The sequence below is a fragment of the Hirundo rustica genome, chromosome 3, assembly GCF_015227805.2.
Source record: "Hirundo rustica isolate bHirRus1 chromosome 3, bHirRus1.pri.v3, whole genome shotgun sequence".
Classification (NCBI taxonomy): domain Eukaryota; kingdom Metazoa; phylum Chordata; class Aves; order Passeriformes; family Hirundinidae; genus Hirundo; species Hirundo rustica.
The window spans coordinates 22,435,568-22,455,058 of record NC_053452.1 but is presented as its reverse complement, the minus strand read 5'-3'; the positions used below and the strand labels follow the sequence as shown (position 1 = coordinate 22,455,058).

The 19,491-nt window shown below is 38.8% G+C and overlaps 1 protein-coding gene across 6 annotated transcripts in view; it reads right to left on the bottom strand.

Moving 5' to 3' along the window:
- Positions 1–19,491, bottom strand: part of PTPN14 (protein tyrosine phosphatase non-receptor type 14) — a 110,227-nt gene that overhangs the window by 83,844 nt on the left and 6,892 nt on the right. Inside the window, exons 1-3 of one of the 6 annotated variants that reach the window (XM_040057469.2) lie at positions 16,119–16,271; positions 15,360–16,033; positions 6,249–6,358 (exon numbers count right to left, since the gene is read on the bottom strand). The exons of 1 other annotated variant lie outside the window; for it this stretch is intronic. The gene's annotated coding sequence lies outside the window, so the exon portion shown is untranslated. Of the gene's footprint in view, positions 1–6,248; positions 6,359–11,673; positions 11,696–15,359; positions 16,272–19,491 lie in introns of those variants that run through there. 4 more of the 6 variants (XM_040057471.2, XM_040057470.1, XM_040057473.2 and 1 more) reach the window with 4 other exon arrangements.

The following is a 19,491-nucleotide window of genomic DNA, read 5'->3' as shown; positions in this document are numbered from 1 at the left end:
TCATATCCTCCCCAGCCACTCCCCCACTGCAGAATACAGGACACTCAGTCCAAAAGCATTTTCAGTGCCTAAATATAACGCAGGCACTCACATAGCATAAATAGGAGAATCCTTCTGAAGGGCTGTCTTCAAAACAACCTCCATTTTTCAGTAGGGCTAGAGTTCAAAGTCATATACTGGCATGTCACATTCCAGATATTCTCCTAAGAAAAAGGAATTTATTTTTATTATACCTGGCTATTTTTATAAAGTTTCTGGAAACAAGAAACGTTAACACTGTGCTTAATTAATACTCATACACCTTCAGGTTTCTCTTTGGACACAAGCCAAGAAGATTTGAGGGGAATATGATCCTATCCTTATGGTATTTCATAACATCAGTTTTCATTGGCAACCATTGATTACATACCCCAAATGAAGCTGATAGATTTTTCAGTCCTTTTCCTAAGCTTTTATATATAAACTTGCCAAAGTAAAAAAATAGCTGACCCTTAATATTACAGTTCATGCCAAAAATAATATGAAGCTATTAGAATCACAGAGCCTAGAATTCAATTAGAAAACGAATGCTGCAAAATATCCAAGCATAAGCATTATGATTATATCAAAAAAGAGTATGCAAAAAAAAGGTGTGTTTTTGAAAAAAAGCTAAACTGATAGTTGTGATGGACAAATTTCAAAATCCTTTGTTTCTATCTCTAAACACTCCAGAAAACCAAACATTTTAACTGGCAGTAGGATGTATATACTGGCAAATATGTGTCTTCTGACAGTGACAAGGACAGCATGAAACCTACTACCATGTTTTCACAAGGGCAATTCAAAAAATAAACTAGTAGAGCCAAAAGACCAAGTTCATATTGCTGGAACTTTTTCAGATCACTGGTATATAAGTAAGACTCAAATAGCACCCCTTCACTACTACGACTTATGAAAGTACTCAGGCCGACACTAGGAAAACAACCCAGACACCATTTATTTAGATAGTTTTAAGTTAGAGTGAGAATTTCATTTGCAGAGGGGGGAAAAAACCCTTCTCTTTGGCATAAAGTGGAGAGAGAGTAGGGAGAAAAAGAAAAAAGAATGGTAGAGATAAGCAAAGAATGCAGAGAAAATATTTTTCAGTGCAGATAGAAAAGGGGGAAAAAAACTTTCCAGAGGTTGGCCAATTTTTATAAGTTTTAAAAGTGTTCTGAAGAAGTAAAACAGTGAGTGGCATGAATTTCATATACATAATTCAGAAGACGATTCTTCTTCTAAACTCCTTTGCCAATTCAGACTGCACTTTTCCCCACTACAATCAAAATTCTTTTTTTTTTTTTTTTCAGAGAGCCAGTAAAAAGCAACTCTAACTCATCTAACTCATGTTCTAAAAATAAAATAAAAAAAAAATGCACAAAAATATGGGTCATATATTACTGATCAGAAAGAAATCTAGAAACCTCCTCAATCCTAATTTATGTTTTAGCTCCTTCAGTAGAGAGGTCCAATGTAACTACTCACCACCCATTCTCAAGAGTGAGGCTCATCCTTTTATGTGCACTATTACATAAGACAAGAGATGAGAGCAATTAAACCATCCCATGAAAATAAGTTCACGTTTGCATATTGCTATCATTCTTGTACCTCACAGATGTGAGAAGTGTACATTTTTCTCATCGGTACACAAATATTACAGCAGTTTCAAAAAGTCAGAAAGATGAATTATCCCATTCTGGAATCAAGCCTGCCTGCCACCCTAGACATCAAATAGCCTCCCAGTTTCTCACTTTGCTTTTCCTCAGGACAGTCCTTGTGCTTCTTAAATGGTTCTAGAAAACAAAATTAGCAACTTTCATAGACAAGAAAAGTAATAATGTACTACATAATTTTCTTCCACTACAGCTACCTGTGGAATCTTAAGAAATTGACAATGAGACAAGTTTATCTGTGATCTTGAGAAAAGAAGGGAGATGTTGAAGCAAGCACACCTAAACTGAATAATGGTCCACACAGCTGAGGAGGTTTCAACACCTTCTTTCAGCTGGAGAAAGACAGGATTTATATTAAAGCTCTCAAGTAGTATAAAAATTATGTGCCTTAGCTGTATCCCATATATAGTTAGCTTCCCTTCACAGAGTGGTACCCTGAATACCCCACAATGAAACCAGAGGAAGAGTCTGGCTATAGACATCAGTATAAAGGAGCATTTATAAGTCTTGTTTTCCTTCTACAGAACTAAGAGTTAAATAACCCATTTGACATTTTATTCTCCTGCAAATGAAGGATACAACATGCAGACTTCCTGTAGTGGAACACACTTTTCTTTTCCATGTACAATTTAAACTGGCAAGTTCAAACAGAGAAAAATATTATATGTATCCATGGATATCTAATTTTAGAAAGACAAACAATTCTCCTGCTCCAGCACCAGGGGGGAAAAATGGTAAGAAAGAAACAGCTATTTCAAGTCTTACGGAAAGGAGCTATGACAATACGTGACGTGCACAGGGCATAGTAAAGATTGGGTTGGGCAAGTGCCCATGAGAAAAGAAAGCTTTTGTGGGCTCTGCATCTGAAATGGACAGGCCCCAGTTAAAGCCATCACATCTTACTGCCAGCTTGACACACTACATTTTCTCCAGTGGAAAAGCTTTGGGAAGGTTGACGCCTTTAGAGCCTTTGCGGCCGTTGTCAAGCCCCGCGTCGTGTTGGCAAGCACAGAGATTGGCATTATGAGGGTTCCATAAAAGCAACTCTAATGTCTGCTTGTAACTTACACACTTTATTTGCCAAAGTTGCTGTGGTTTTGGGTTACAGAATTTGGCCAGAACTCTTCAGAAACCCGACTGGGCATTTTTTCCTCCCATAATCTGAAGTAGATAGAGATGGAGAGGTAGATGGTTTAATTGCATGCAAGCACATGTTCATCACATACTACAGTTTGTGCCACTACAAACCAGTAAAAGCCCGTATGTGAAATGTAAAGTAGTATAAAGAAAAATAGCTATGTTTGTACAGAACCAGTGTGCTTTAATTAAGAGGCAAAACAACAAAGGCAGGCATCTAAAAAGAGAAAATGGGTAAAACCCATGGATGTTATGGTTTTGGGGGCAAAAGGCCAGATTCTCCTTAAAAATGGAGTGCTAGTGCTGAAAAATTCATGCTAAAACCAAGATACAGCAAAGTCCCTCTATTTATACATCCCTATACCTTAGGTAGCTGCTAAAGGTAGCAGCAGTCTCCAAGGTAAAACTCACTAATTTCCAGTACCAGAAAAATTTATTCCTTAGAATTACAAACTGTCTAATTAGCAAGTGAGTTAGCTAGCTAATTTCAACTATGAACAAGCACTGTGATTCAGATATACCTTCAGGTTGTGTTATGCAATTTATAAAACACTTTCATTCTTTAAATATACTGTAAACTAGGATCCAAGAAAATAAATATTGCTATCTCACCTTCAGAATTGAAGCCTGCCTTGCATTTCTGATTTTTTTTGTCCAGAATTATTGGACAGAAGTTTACCAGTCCTCAAGGCATACTGAATCCTATTTAAACTTTCCAGGTCATCTGAGCTTAAAAATTACCTTTGTTTTCTTTCCCCAGCTCTTGCTCCTAGAAACTCCCTGCATGATTTCACCAATCAGAAATCAAATTTGCAATCTTGGGACGATCCTAAATGCTTTGTTTTGTTTGTTAACGATATCATTAACAGAATAAAAAAGAATAGTATCCAGGAGGACAGAGAAAGAAAAAATAATTGAGTTATCATGATGTCAAAAGTATGACAGGGCTTACGACTTCCTAAAGATGAAAACAAATTCAGTGTTCAAACTGAGACATTGATAATGCTAAATCCTAAGAAATATATCTCTGTGGCCTTAAATACAATAAAATATTGTCCAGAAGAGCACCTCCTATTTAACCCAATTTGCAATTCAATTATCTTGGTTAAAAAACCCAAACATTAAAATACACATAACTAAAATTAACCTCATTGTTCATTAATACTAAACTTTACGTAGATGGTCTAAGGACAAAGTAACCACCCAAGGCCAACAGAAAAACAAAAGGCATTTTTTAAAGGGCATTTTTGAAATTTACTATAAAGTCTAGAAATAGACACTGAACAATTACAGTTACAAATTTAGCTTGCCAAATTACCACTGCATTGCATAAATCCAGTGAGTTATGCGGGATCCCATGCAGGGCACTAGCACTCCCATCTCAAAGTCCTTTTAAAATACAGACTAACAGATCTCGCTCCTTTAACTCCCTCTGCGGTTCTTTGTTGGTGCCTGACTCAATTGTCTGTTTCCTTATTTTTATCACATATGAGAACACTGGGATATTTAGACTACTTACAATGTTCAAAATGTTTTTGAATTAAAATAGCCAAAATAATCCAAATAAAATTAATCAAGAGAAAACAGTGGTACACAAAATATTTCCCTCTTTTAAAACCTTGTTTTTTACACCAAATTTTATCTGCTGAAGGTTTACCAGCCAGACTTCCTCCCCCTGCTCCAGCCACTCAGGCACTGTGAAGAGGCTGAATCTTTCTCACAGCAGCCAGCCAGGAATTCCCTAATTTCCGACCCAAGCAGTGACCCATGCTGAGCCAGAAGTGCCCTGACAACCAGGTACTCCTTGCTTCCCACTCCCTGTGCTGAGCAAACCTCGACACAAATCCTTCTTTTCAAACAATATGACTTGAAAACAAACCAAAGGTTCCTAAAAATCCCCATAACGGGGAGTTGAAACTCGTCCATGGATGCACACGCAGACAAAAAAATACCTGAACCAGCTATAACATTGCATAGGAAGCCAGAACCCTGTTCAGGACCGGACAGAGTGGTTTGAAACACGATACAGTCCCTTTGATACAGCTCATGAGTTTAGAAGTGGAGGGGCCGTATCCTATTAAAAATAACAGGAAATTGGCCACAGCAATAAATCTAAAGCTTTGGCTGCTGCAATTTCTTATCTTCCATGAGCAGCTGGTGGTGTGCAAAAAAAAAAAAAAAAAAAAAAAAACCCACCCAAAAAACCAAACCATGCAACTTTTCCTTCTTAGAAAAAGAAAACAAATAAACAATTTAAAAAATCACTCCAAAACTGTAGCTTCCACTTGGTGATAGCTTGCATCAGTCAGTTGACAGCCTTGGGAGTCCTAGATCCCCAAGATCTTTTCCTGTCACACCAGGATACTGGTGGTTTACTGCTGCCTCCAGACAAAACCATGTCATTGAGAAAGTGAAGACGGTGCACTAAGGTTGAGAAGTCCCAAGGAATCTCATCAGATGCTTTGGTACTCCTGACAATATTTTCTTGTGCAATTTCTGCCTCCAAGTGATCTCTCTGTCTCCTCTGATAGCATTTTTCTCTTTACCTACTGAAACAAATTAAGATCCAAGATGACAGCAGCTGCTTCTAATGGTTTACCAGCACTTAAAAGGGACTGCACCAGGCAGTGTTATCACTGCAATTCCCACTAGAAGAGAAGCAGCTTCTGCTGGGCTGGGAAAAAAGGAAAAGTACGAGGAGGTAGGGAAGAGGCAGCCAAGGCTCTTCCTCGAATGGAATAAAATACACACGTCAGAGGATTTCATTCAACTGGCAGAGGCTACACTGAGCTTCTTGCCAGCATAACTGTGTCTGCTGTGGGTATGAGTTGTTTTCCCACTCATAAAAGGAAGAGCTTTGCCAACAAAACTTTAAAGACTAAGACCAACAACGTGGGTGTGGGGTTCGATGTGTTTTCAGTACACATGAGTGAAGTTAACTATGGTCCAGTTTCCTGCCAATCTCATCCACACATCGTGTAGTGCCAGTATTTTCTTTGTTTCGTATTCTGATTAGGTCCTGCAAGCATTTCTGGAGCAGGCTTTTCAGACAGACAATTCTCCTCTGAAGCATTTTTTGGGGGGTTGTTTTTTTTTTTTAAATCCCAGTATAAGATCCCAAAAGTGAGGAAAAACTTAAGGGCCGAGTGGTTCAGTACAAAGGACAGATTTCTACTTTAAGAGCTAAAAGCACTTCTAAAACATGTATATTTTGCCTACATTTAGATAACCACAACATGCTAGTTGTATGAGGTACAATGGGAAGATGAAACCACTGCACCTACTAAAAAACCCCCAATCCTCAACAACAACAACAAAACATTCTTCCAGCCCTAGAGACTTAAAAACCAGAAGATGAACCTCCTTGCATTAGGACTAATTATAGCAGAATAGTTACAACATGTTTGGAGATCATCTCACCTGTGAGGATGTGCCAAAACCAGGGCTCAGTTCTCTCCTGCTCCCCTGGAGAAAGGTGAGAGGGAAGTAAGCTCCAGTTTGGATACTGCAGGACCCCAAGAAGTATCTCCCTTTAAAAAAAAATGTATATAAGAAAACAGATTGAAAAAACTTCCTCTCCCTTGCACACACTAATCCTGTAAAGCTGTTTCTTTGGCTGGAAAAGCTGTGCTAGAGCTGAGGCTGCTATGTGCACCTTCTCATCTCAGTTATCCGATTTTGAATTTCAACCAGCTCCTGATCCCAAGCATGAGAAAAGCTCCACATATTTTTCAGCAGCCTCCAGGCACAAAAGGCTGTGAGCCAAAAAGTTCCATTCCTTGATATTACACCTCGATAGTCTCTTCTCTAGCACCTAAAAACCTAACACAGAAGTCCACAGGGTACATGGTGATCTCGCTGGCAAGAAAACTAACATTGGCAAAGGAATTACTGGGCCACCAAGATGACTTTGCACCAGCATAGTAGAAGAGAGAGTTAGGGGTATGGAATTTCTTCATGCTTGAGGGCTAACTCTCGCCAACACTAACCCATCTGTTTCATTGTTTTCTATCTGCTTTGATTTTTTTTTTTTCTGCAAAAAAAGAGAAATGCACATCAGAAATGTTACAGACCACCAGATTTGTTTCATATATTATCAAAGCTAAACATTCAAGCATTTTATGGAGATTAAGAGATTAGAGTCTGAGAGTTTTTATTCTTCTCTGTGCAAGGCTTTCTCTTTCAATCAATTTAAAAAGTGAAGTTCAAGGTATGTTGTTAATTCCTGAGGGGAAATGATACATAACCCACATGCACAAAGAAGTTGGCTTGCAAGCGGTTGTTTTTACAGCACAGAATCTGTTTCAATCTATGTTTGTTTAACAAGATGCAAGTCTAACAATGGTAATTTACTAAAAGCTTGTGCGCTAAGTATGTACAATACCAGAAACAATGGTCATAACTCCTTCCAAAGATACAAAAGCATCCACAAAACTATCAAAACATAAGCACTGCCCTGGATTAGCTGTTTCAAAACCTGACATTCCAAACAGCTTCATCATTTCAATAATCCATCTATAAACATTTAACTAATTTTGGACTCCTGTTTTGCATTCCAGCAATGAGTTACTGCCAGTCAATCCAACACAGAATTTCACTGTATTTTCACTGATTTTTTTTTTTTTTCCCCCTAAGCCATAGTATCATTACTGTTTGCTCAGACAGCTTCTGCAACAGTAAATCATGGCTTAAGTACTGAACCAGGAGCACCAATTATTCAAATACCTATTTACTATTAAGGTCCTCGATCTCTATTTAAGCACTTGAATAACCAGCTGCTTGTACAACTAATGGCCAGTGACCACACAGCTGCAGAAGGTGAGGTGGCACTCTGCCTCTCCAACGAGCCTGTTTGTCAGTGCCCAGGCCCAGCCCGCATCCTGCAGCGTTACAACCATAATCACATTTTGAAATTATTCATCATTTACAATGTTGTTTGAGGCTTCCTAGATGGTATTCTGTTCTCCTTGAGAACCCAAGAGAACTAAATGAATCTTTGTGATGAACAAGAACCTGTGCCTTTAGCTAGTGCATTGGATGGACAGAGCTTCTTCAGTCCCTACCCTGTGTGCTCCCGACACGTGTATTTCACAGACTATACCTCACCATGATTTGTGCCTGCTTACTCTCTGCACCAGAAGACTGAATCTTTCTTTGTCATGGTGAACATGTGGACCGTAAAAAAAATTCTGGTTCAACATTTGCATTTTGCTCCTGGACACAGTTTTATGTCAAGATAGCACAGAAACTTCTAAATGGGCAGGTCACATCATTAGAAAAGCATCAAGCAGAAAACAACCAGGTGCAGCAATTCCCCTCGAGCCTTAGAAAACAATTAACAGCAACGTTTACAAAGGGCATTAAAACATTAGAAATACTTGTTTGGCAACAACAAACAATGCACAAACCTGTTTCTGAGGACAACTTGGGGAGTGGGTTGCAGACAGTTATAACAAGGTCTGTAAACTATGGGTGTTTACAGTGCACTTCTTACTACCTTCAAAAACAACGTGTTTCACATTTCAGACACATTTGGTCTTGGTTAACTGCGGCAATCAGTTAACCATCGTTCAATCACACATACTTGGAGGGTGACTCACCAGGTGTCAGGTGTTTAACTTGCATGTTCCCCGAGTAACATCTAGCTGCTGGTATTTTTCTCTCCCCTGCCTCCAAAGCACCGTGCACAAATGATCACAGTAGTGGGAAACTTGCATCAGAGGATTAATATCGTTAGTTATCATGGTTAGGATTAATATCATTAGGAGAGATATGCAATACCATAACCACTCTGAATCTTGCAACAAATGAGATAAGCTGCAAATTGTCTCTCTAAAGAAAGTAATTAAGGGAATGGAATTTCCAAGATTCTCTGAAAACTGCTTTTTTCTGAGAGTGTTCTTCTACCTGATTCTTCAGCCACTACGATGCAGGCACCAGCATTATTTTATTTCCTTAAAGAAATATAAATTCAATGGTGCTACCTATTTGGAGTAGACCTGGCATTTTAATTTAGCACATTTCGAAACAATACCAAGTTATACACCTCATTGTTTTTCCCTTACAGGCAGCTGTCAATGTATTCAGCACTCATAGAGCATCTGGTTAGCAAGATGTGGCTGCCTTCAAGTTTTGGAATTCTGTCAAGTGTTTCTCTAAAAGAGAATTGTTTTGATCCCCAAGTTGGTCATGGGGGTCTCTCAGAATTGTCCAACACCTCCTTCCAAGATAGCTGCCACTATTTTTCCAGAGGGCCAAGCAAACAGGCTTTTCAAAGCAAGCCATCACTACTGGAGATTGTCTATCTAAGGAAGTTCACAACATCTAAATTCTCTGATAAGCCCTGACAGGAGAGTTTCTGTAAATCAAAACTATTTCTCCAGTGTGTCAGGCTAGAGCTTTGAAGTCTCACACAGCTGCTGGGCTGGGAGCACCAGGTGACAGACTTCCCCAAAACTCTCTGAGTGCTGACCCTAAAACTGCAACAGAAGAGCCCTCAAGGTTGGCTTGGACTGGAGAGTCTGATCCTATGGCTAGCAAAATGTCAGAGCGCACATGAAAAAATCAACACACTGAAAACTCGTCAGCAACACAAGGAGGTAAGAAGAGCAATTCCCAACAGAAGAGAAGATTCTGATCACTAAAACAGCTTTTGCACTGCCTCTGCCCAGCAGACCTCTGAGAACCACAGAATCATTAAGGCTGGAAAAGACCTCCAAGATCATCAAATACAATCTTTGACTGAACACTACCATGTCAGGTAAGGAAGTGCCACATCAAGGTGCTTTCCACTTCCAGGGATGGTGACTCCACCACTTCCCTGGCCTGCCCATCCCAATGCTTACCCAACCTTTCAGTAAAAGAAATTTTTCCTGATGTTCAACCTGAACCTCCACTGGCCCAGCTTGAAGCCATTTCCACTGGCTACTTTGCATAAGCAATAAGTTAATGCAATTCATCATGTAACCAAATAGATAAAACAGCTTTTTCATCCTTCAATGGAAAAAGTACGTGTAGATGTACTTGCGGAGAGGTTCATTGATGACAAAGCACTGCAGACTAAAGCCAAGCTTTTTGGACCAAAAAATTTTACGAGGGAATTATAAGGGCATCCTTGACCTCTTGCAAAGTAACATCAATTTTTCTGCAAATTGTGTAAAAAACACTGACATTAAATGCACCTGAAGCATTGTGTTTCTGCAAAATCCAGGCAATTTAACATAAAAATGCTCCTTTTACAAAAAAACCCTCCATTTTTAGCAGTTTAATACAGTGAGAAAAGAAATACCAGTACACAGTCTCTACAATTTAGTCATTTTTACTTGCACTGAATCTTCATCTACTACATACAGTTATCAGGAATCACACTTTGCAGCTACTAAACCAATTTAGAAAGGAAAAAGGGAAGCATTTATTTTCACCTTTTGGGAGGGTGACACTTCATGGAAAGACTTAACGAGTGTAACTTGAGTAATACCTTGGACTATACAGAAAAAATACTTTGCAAAATTCAGGGGACAGGGAGAATAAAAAAACAGATATTATCATCATCATTACTATTAACCCTTTATTGCAGATAAAACAACCAAGAGGTATAAGAAAATAAGCTGCTAAAGTTTCTTAAGAAGCCCACTCAGAGAAACCAACACTCCTCAATGCTTTGGAGAATTCCTTTGTTTAACCCAATCTAGAATTGAAATTATCCTTTTGGAAGTGCAGAAAAAAAGCTTTGCAGAGAAAGTGACTGTATTACTATGATTAAGGAAATCCTCTTCCTCCAGATGGGTTTCCCCACCACAACACTACAAATTCAACAAGCCACATTTGGCCCAAGCCTTTAACAGCTATATACATTTTTAGGAGGTCTTTTAGCCAGCAAATATAACATTGCCCTTAAGCTACCAAGGGAAGAGCGTCACCATTCCAGGAAATGCTCCAAAAATAAATCTCAATGAATGAAAAATTAGAAGTAGCCTACAACTATTTATTACAGTCCTACACTATCTGAATAAATAAATTCATTATGTCACTTGGGCAAAAGTTTTTCAACAAAAAGCCAGAAAAAGCACCAAAAACATTCTCATGTTTGTAAACAACAAATACTAACTCCATTAAAAGGACATGAAAAGCATACCTATGCACAAGTTATTTTTATTTTTAATGGAAGAATTGCCTTTGCCAGTACCCATTCACCTTCTTCGAAAAGTGTATTTTCCATTCAGCCCAATATTTAAAATATAGTCTTCAATTACGGCTGATAAGGCATATATTTCAAATGCTGCATCTTTTTATTTTTGTTTGTGCTCTAAACCAATAGAATGTATTTCCTCAATGTAAATCTTTTCTTCAAATTGTTAAAATGGATTATACACAAAGTCTATTTACTGAAAGCTTGATACTTTTTCCATCAGCCTTAGCAAAATGAAGAACAAGAAAAAGGTGCTAAAAGTAGAGGTGCTTGAGGAAGAGTAGCTTTAGATACAAAGGTGACCTCTGGTGAAAAAGCAAAATCTAGCAAAGGGACAAGAAGACTGTGCCAAAGGACGAGGTTTTTACATCTCTTCTACCCAGATATGTAAAATTCACACACAAGTAATTAATTTTTAAATGCTGAAATTGATTTTTGGAAGGTAACACTGAAATCCTTCAAAAAGACATTTCACAACAGAACCCTCGGCTACAACAGGCTCCCCATACACTGGCATTATCCAGCTTCTTTACAGGGTGCAAACTACTCGACTCTTAATGCACATCACCATTCAAAGAGTACTGAAGCAAAATATTGACCTCAGCTAATAATGTGCAACAACCAAATCACAAAACCGCAAGTACACCTAGCACAAACCTTGAACAATGATGCAGTTGAAAAGCCCAACCCTGGGGCTGATGAGTGCACTCACACGCCGAAATGCAGAAGCAATCTATTTTTCTGTATGCACGTGCAGTTCAGGCAGGGTCTTAAACTCATAGTGGTGTCTGGTTTCATAACATATGCCCTTCCTTATCAAATGTCATTTGTATTGCCATCCCTGCATCTGTCTCCACAGATGTCATCCCATGTAATGGAGCATATGGGCTTAAGCTGACATTGTTTGCAAACAGGAAGAGCTTTTGGCAAGAGGAACCGAACATAAAGTGTTCTGCGGGCTGCCTCTCTTAACCCATCTTTGGTTGGCTCCTCTGCTCAGCTGAAACTGGTCAGCTACTTTCTGAGAGGGCAGAGTGCCAACCTGACAGATGGGCAGAAGTAAAGTCATGCCAAAGAACCAGAATGTGCATCTAATTTGATAATTAGGGGCTGAATTTCCCCTTAGAAATATTGCAATGGCAGCACGCACAAAGTTTTCAAGCTTAAGGGTAAAAGAATATGCTTCAGCCTATCCAGTTGAGGGTTAATTCTGAAAATGACAAAAAAACCCCACCAACAACAGAAGTGAGCCATGGAGGAGGGAGGAGACCAGCCATGGGCTCCTATCATTCAGGATTAGTATTCTTCAAGGAGAGAAGAAAAGAGGAAAGGGGAGGAAAGACACAGCAAGATTGAGCCTTTATCCTGAAATAGCTCTCCACGAGGGGCACCTGCAAATCTTGGCCAGAATGTGTCTGTGGCCTTGCTGAAAATAATTTATGCTGAATAGAGATAAAAGCAAGGAACTGATGGCCACTTTACAAAGCATTAAACACAGCTTTCCTGTCCACAAGGAATAGCCAAGCCAATAGTTAGTAAAAGGCAAAGGACAAAGAGTGTTTATGGCTCGGTGGAAATCAAACATCATAGTGTACACACATACTTGGAACTGTTGACAATTGTTGTCTTGGTCTTTATATACAGTGATACAGAGCTGTGGCATTCAAATAAAAAAGTTAACAGTAAAAGAGAGAGACCGACCTGGGGACCCAACTGAAATTCTCTTTTCACACATTTTACAAGTTTTCATGCATTAAGGCAGTGGCCCTGTGAATATCTTAGAGTCCTGTCAAAGCAGGCTCTTCTGGGTCATTTTTCTCTTCATCTTTTGTGTTTCCTCTCCTTTTTCAAGCCACTTTACTCAGCAGAACAAATGCCAACAGCTATGCATGGCTCAGTTTGGAAAACATTGTTCTAATTCAGTCCTCTTTTTCCAGTTCTAAAGTGGCTCTTCCAATTTACAGCTTCTGAAACAAAAATATTAAGAGCAATAACTACAATGGCTTCAGTTAAGTGGGATTTACAGGCTTATATTTTGGATAAACAAAGAAAAATTTTAATCCTGTCTTTTTATCATAAGCCCCGTGTTGAAAAATACTGCAAGAAGCTAAGAGGTTACTTAGTCTCCCTTTGCTTGCTTTGGAAATAAGACGTTTCTAGAGGGCTTTCACGTTGTCAGTGGATGGAAATTAGCTCTCCAACACAAGTAGTGTTCTGAGTCACGTCTTTGGAACAGAGCAGAAGGCTCAGTCACAGATTTAAAATAATTTTAAAATGATAGCTGGAAAGTGTCTAAAATCACATGTGCTGCTTTACAGACCTCCACTGAGACATTTCCTTCTGAAGAAATTGGTCAATGAAATGTCCTTTGTTGTACTGTCAAATTCTGGCAAGCTGCTTCCCAGTATAGTGGGAGACTTAATTGGGCTTTTGTTTAATTGCCACCAAGACAATGACGCTCAAATGAAGAGCACAACATCAGCAAATGAGTGAAAGCAGTCAATTAGGATGAGCATGAAAGGATCTTTCAAGAGAGGGGAAAGGGCTACTCAAAGGACTGCAGTCATAGGCTAGAAATTCAAAATATAAACATGTCATTTACCAAAGTAATACATAGCTTTTAGAAGCAAATAAATTAAATGACAGTTACTATAAAGAAGAAGCATCATTATGAAGCAAGATCAAGATTTTATGCCACAGCACTGCTGCTAAACTTAGGAAAAAAGACAGTTGAGTTGGGGGATTAGCATGAATGCAGGTATCAAACTGGGCAAAACTCTCCCAAATGCACTAGAGGTGCATAGTCAGCGACAGCCTAGATGATACAATAAATGAATCAAAGAAAGAAAGAAAGAAAGAAAGAAAGAAAGAAAGAAAGAAAGAAAGAAAGAAAGAAAGAAAGAAAGAAAGAAAGAAAGAAAGAAAGAAAGAAAGAAATTGTCATGGAACATAGTAGGTATCAATTATCTTGCAATGAATCAAGAAAGTAGTTGGCATCCCCAAAAATAAAATACAAGATAAAATCTAATATTATCCTGGTAACTCATAAAATCAGTAATATAACTGAAAACAAAACAACACAAAAGGATCTAGTGTATATTCTACAGCCGTAACACAAGACTTGATATGAAATCCACAAAGAAACATCAATTGGCAAGACAGCAGCTGCATTTGCAAAGCCAAAAAAAGGTTACTCAAAAAGGTAAAACATAAAGACAAGCCTAAAGACCTTCACATCCCCTTCACTTACACTTAGAAGTGCAATCTCCAACACTACAGGCAAACATACACCCTAGCAAGCAAATGACATCTATTAGTGGGAAATGAGACTTAACCGTAAGGACACGTAGAAGGTAGAGCAGGGTTCACAGCAATGGCAAAATGTTTGCCCATGATCTATCTAAGGTTGGACTGACCTGAAGGAGTCACTGTTCTGAAAATTCAGCTCCGCTTTTTGTTTTAAAACTTCAGGTCTAGGTTTACCTTTTGGTTTGATAACAAATGAGCACATGAAAAATCCTGAAAGTCTGTTATTTTCACTGGCCAAGATTTCATGCTTAATGGTAAGAGAATATATGAAACATTATGTATTTCCAGATTTATATATTCAATTTCTAGCCTAGATGAGCCAAAAATGACTCCGAGCATCTCAGTTATTTATTTTCTCAGCCAGGGTTCACAATTGCAGGGTCACCTGTTAGACAAGAGCACTTTCCCCAAAAGACAAAGACTAAGTAGTGATACAACTAAAGAGGTTCTTGAGCTTTTTCTACCATTTAGCATACCAATTGCAAACAGAAGTTGTAGTATGCTTTCTCGGCCTGCACATTATTACAATAGCATCTGACATTAAATTAAAATTAAAAAACAAGCCTAGTTAAGTATCAGATTTGAAAAGATATTTCTGACAAAGTAAGAAAAGTCGAGACAGAAAAAAATTAGAAAACACAACAGGAAAAAAAGCCCCATAATTTGAGTGAAACCTTTATTACAGAAACATGATACTGGTACCTCCTGAAAGAGATTGTAAAAATAATGGAAAAAGCCCTGGTGAGACAGGAAGCTTAAATACAGTTAATCTAATGATAACTTTCATAATACAGGAAGCAAGAAAGCTACCAATGAGATGACAAAACCAGAGATTATTTTAGGTGTTTACTTATTCCCAGACAAAGCTATAAAGTGTGCGAAAGGAGCTTGGGGTAACAAGAACACCAGAGTTACTGCTACAGCCTCTTGTTTTAAAATAAAATCAAAGCACCCAACTTGGCAGGCAATAACCTCCGACAGGATTTACTTCGGTACAAGCTGTCAGGAGTTAGTGATCCCTTTCACACACTCACCTTTGCAAGTGCAATTTCCTGTTGCAAGCTGACGTGCCGATCCCGCAAATCTCTGCTCACACGAACGCCCTGGTTTGGTAAGCAGGGCTGCCAGCTGTGCCGGGGGCAGCGGGGCGGGCAGGCACACGCTGGAGGCTTGGGGATGTAGCGCTCACCAACTGGACTTCCTGCCTGGAGCTGACGGTGCCAAGGTAAATAATCATGATACCACGCCGACAGATGTGTCAGAGGTATGAGGTATTAACTAAATTTACTACAGTCTTGAATAACTGGGTTGTAATTTTCCGCTCTCCTGGCACGTAGCGTAACGATGCGAGGTGTCTCACGATGCCAGGATGTACCCAACTGTGACTTAACCTTCTGTATCTTAGAACCCACGTGAATTACACTGCCTCCTCTAGCACAAGACTGAGCTCCTTTTGTCTAATTACGCTGGTCCTCCACCAAAAGAGGGCTGAATTTAGCCTAACCAAGTCTCAGTTACCTCTGCCTTGTGAGGTAACTGAGACCGACAATTTAAGAACTGTTTGGACAACATTCTCAGACACATGGTGCAATTCTGGGGCTCATCCTCCTCAGGGACTGGAGTTGCACTCCTTGTGGTTCACTTCCCACTCAGGATATTCTATGATTCTGGTCAAAGGACATAAGACACAGTTGTCATCATCATGATCCTGGCAGGACAAGGATAGTGCAATCAGTGCTCAGTCTCAGCAGACATGGCAATCAGGCAGTCTTTTGTTTTTAATTTCCTCTGACCTTGCAGTTTGTCCTTGTAGAGTTCTCACTGTTCATGAGCTAAGGCGTTTATGTTTGAACAAACCTAGTACGCACACTGCTTCCACACACTCGATAACGTCTTCTGCTCAACATTCCACCAGATCTTCAGAACCACCATTCATTGCTATATTCCTTAAATCAAGAAGATATGAAAGTATAGAAACCACTGAAAATACGAAAGACTTGACACATAGACTTTGAAGATACATACAGACAAATGCTACAACGAAATACCAGAATTAATTCCAGTATTCCAAAGTGTCCTAAAACAAAGTGAATTTTTCCTTGTCTGACATTTCTAACTTTTGAGAGATATAAACTGCAGAGGTAAAGCTCATGGCCATGTCTAGACACCACTTACCCAGTGTACAATGCCATAATTGTTGTGGTGATAGGCAGCTTGCAGCACAATCGTTCCTTGTCCATAATATAGAACATCACATCTGGGAGACTATGGATTAATGGTCTTCATTTGTTGACAGAACTACTCTTAAAAGCCATATACCTTTGTTATTTTATAAACTTCATTTACTTTTCCTATATATCTCTACCATTATGGGGATGAGGTATGTTTTAAAACAAAACTACAAAAACCCCACAAACATTTCAAGCTCTCCTCAAACTCTTTTCCCAGTGGGTAGAGGAATTATTGCATAAAGACTTCATGAATCACCCATCATTGACAACATCATCCAGGACAAATTCTGCACTGTTGAATGCAGAGCCCCCTCCTGTGCAGTTAGCACTTGATACCCAGCCCTATCTGTTTGTTACCCAGATTAAATTCTTTCAGGTTTGACCGCTGTACACAGAAATCACCACACATACCAGTAAAATAACTTCACTGAGATAACAGCGAAGGAAATCTACATTTAAGTCATCACCCAAACAGTTCCTATCCATGCTGACTCTCTGTGAGAGGCATTTAGGACCTTGTTTGGAGCACGTTGCAGAGACCAGGTCGAATGATGTCCAACGGAACGTGGTGTACAAAGCACCCAGCGTGGCCAACATGAAACATTCCTGGGCATCACACAGGAATCATACCTATCAAGTACAGGGATGAAGGTATGAAATACTGCAAAGGAGGTCACTGTTCACAAAGGCCCCGAAACACAGTACTGATGAAAATACTTCCTTAAAAATTTCTGGATTGGTTTTATACTACCATTTTACCAGATCCTTTGCTAAAAAAAATGGGTTCAAATACTTAAGCAAAAAAAGAAACTCCACAAAACAACAACAAAAAAAACCCTTGATTTTTTTTTCCCCAAGTTCAGTAACCCAATTCATCTTTATCCCTAAGAGAATGATGAAAAATAACAATTATGGGGGCTATAATCACAGTCTTTTAAATTAAAAAATACTTCATTATTTCAAACCACTATGAAGAAAATTACCTCTTTGATTACAAAGGCAGAATCTTTTCCATTTTTCTGACAAAGACTTTGACTCTTCAGTGAATGCTGAAGTGGACTGTGGAGTCTCATTTTAACACAGTTCCCACAACAGAGCTATTCCTAAGAAATTGATATTATAAATCAGAGCTAATTATTGGGAAGTTTTCCTAATAAACAATCTAGAGTCTGCCTTGAACTTATAAAATTATTTTATTAACTGTATTACCAAAAGGTCTTTTTCAACATGGAAGTTTAAAAAGTTATTTTCATTCACATATCTTAACCTTTACAAAAGGCACTAAACAAAACTAACATGTTCTGCTTTCAAAACCACTGCCACAGGGTGCTCAGGTTGTGGCAAAAAGCCTTCTTGAAAGAAACATGCACAAACCTGTTTTCTTCATCAAAAGAAAATATTGGGATAATGGAGGATATCCTTCACTGTCATAGTCCTATCCTCTGCTGCTCTCTTTGATTGAAACATACAACATAGAGAGACTGACAAATTGAGACTGACTGATTCTATCCCAAGTAAAAAAATAAATTACTTTATAAAACCACACGATTAAAGAGAGCAGAAAAGGCAAAATTAAGTGGCATTAAACAGTGGAGAATGTAACGTGAAGTTAGTTGAATGCCTCTCTTACTGAACAGATTTACATACAGAGAACTTTATTATCACCAGCTCATAGTCCAACCAGTCATGACCATTGCAATATATTGCTGAATGTATGGGGGGGGAGGAAATGCAGAATTTCACATCTCTATGCAGAGAACTCGTCGTACTTGCAAAGGACCCTGACCACACACAGCTAACATGGAAGTTAAGCCACGTGCTAACAAACTTCTACTGTAACACAAGCTGAAAATACAAAAGTAGGTAAGAAACCTTATATAACATCGACCAAAGCTGACATTATTGAGTAACAGACAAAATGACTAATTGTCTCCAATGTGCACCCACCCCTTGTCAGATGTTTTGACAGATTAATTAGTGCATGGGTGGCAGTCTTCATACCAAACTCAGGTTCAAGGAAGCACTGTGAGACATCGGTCTTTCCGGATAAACTCATTTATACATCAAAAGAGACAAGTGGGCCATTGTTAGACAAGGTTTTGAAAGCTCAGCCTATCCATGGTAATAATTTACCTTTTCAGTGAAAAGTTATAGGCAAATGTACACTACAAGAACTCAGAGCTGTCCTGTGATCAATAGTTTTAGATTACTACATCAGCAGCAAGGAACAAGAGCAGCTAGAGCAAAACTAACACACAGTTAGCAGAGAAGACCCCAAGCTACTGCATTCTCCTTACAGGTGGTACTTTTCATTCCAGCGCCAGAGAAATGCTCATCACTTCCCAAAGTCAAGCAGATCCTGAGGTGGTATCAGTAATTTTCTTCCAAAACAACTGTCTCAACTACTGAACCATAAATCAACATTTCTGAATTTGCATATTCAAATGCACTTGGCAATTTCCCAATCAAATGCAAAACCCAGAAGAACTTTCAAGAGGTGAACCAGCTTCAGAGGGCAGGCTATGACCAAAGATACCAAAATCCTTATAATCGATGCCAGCACCCCCCAACACACCATTTGCAGATTGCACCAAACCATTTCTTCTCCTCTTCCTTAGACTGTAATTCAAGACATGTATTTTGTCTTTTCCTATTTGTAAACTACCCAGTACATTCTACAAGACAGAAAGGAATGCAAAAACATTACTTATGAGTTGAGATGCATCTCTCCATACAGAACATTGCATTTAAACTCTTCTTTGTAGATAGTGTTGAACAGAATGCAACATCAAACTGCATAGAAAAAGCCCTAAAATATGCAAAAATTAAAAATAACATTTATCTTTAAATGGCAGCTTTTCTTTCCCCCTTGTCAGAAAGAAAGATAATTTTAAAAAAGGAAGGGAAATTGCTAGCAACCAACATACCATTTGGA